Raw genomic sequence first — 204 nt, 5'->3', positions numbered from 1 at the left:
ATCTTGGAGTTTGACATAAGAGCCAAACCTCCCAAAATCGAACTCGCCTAAGTGATGGGACTTGAGTCAGCTGCAATTGCAAGGCCAAGGTTATGACTCTTGACGGCTGTGCAAAGTATGTGTGATAGGTCAAGGAGCGAGAATAGATGTAGAGAGATTTTTTTTCACTTTTCATTATTCATTGTCTCTTATTCTTATTTGTCT

This window comes from Penaeus monodon, chromosome 31 (assembly GCF_015228065.2).
Source record: "Penaeus monodon isolate SGIC_2016 chromosome 31, NSTDA_Pmon_1, whole genome shotgun sequence".
NCBI classification, from domain to species: Eukaryota; Metazoa; Arthropoda; class Malacostraca; order Decapoda; family Penaeidae; genus Penaeus; species Penaeus monodon.
Note: the sequence above shows the minus strand (reverse complement) of the source record.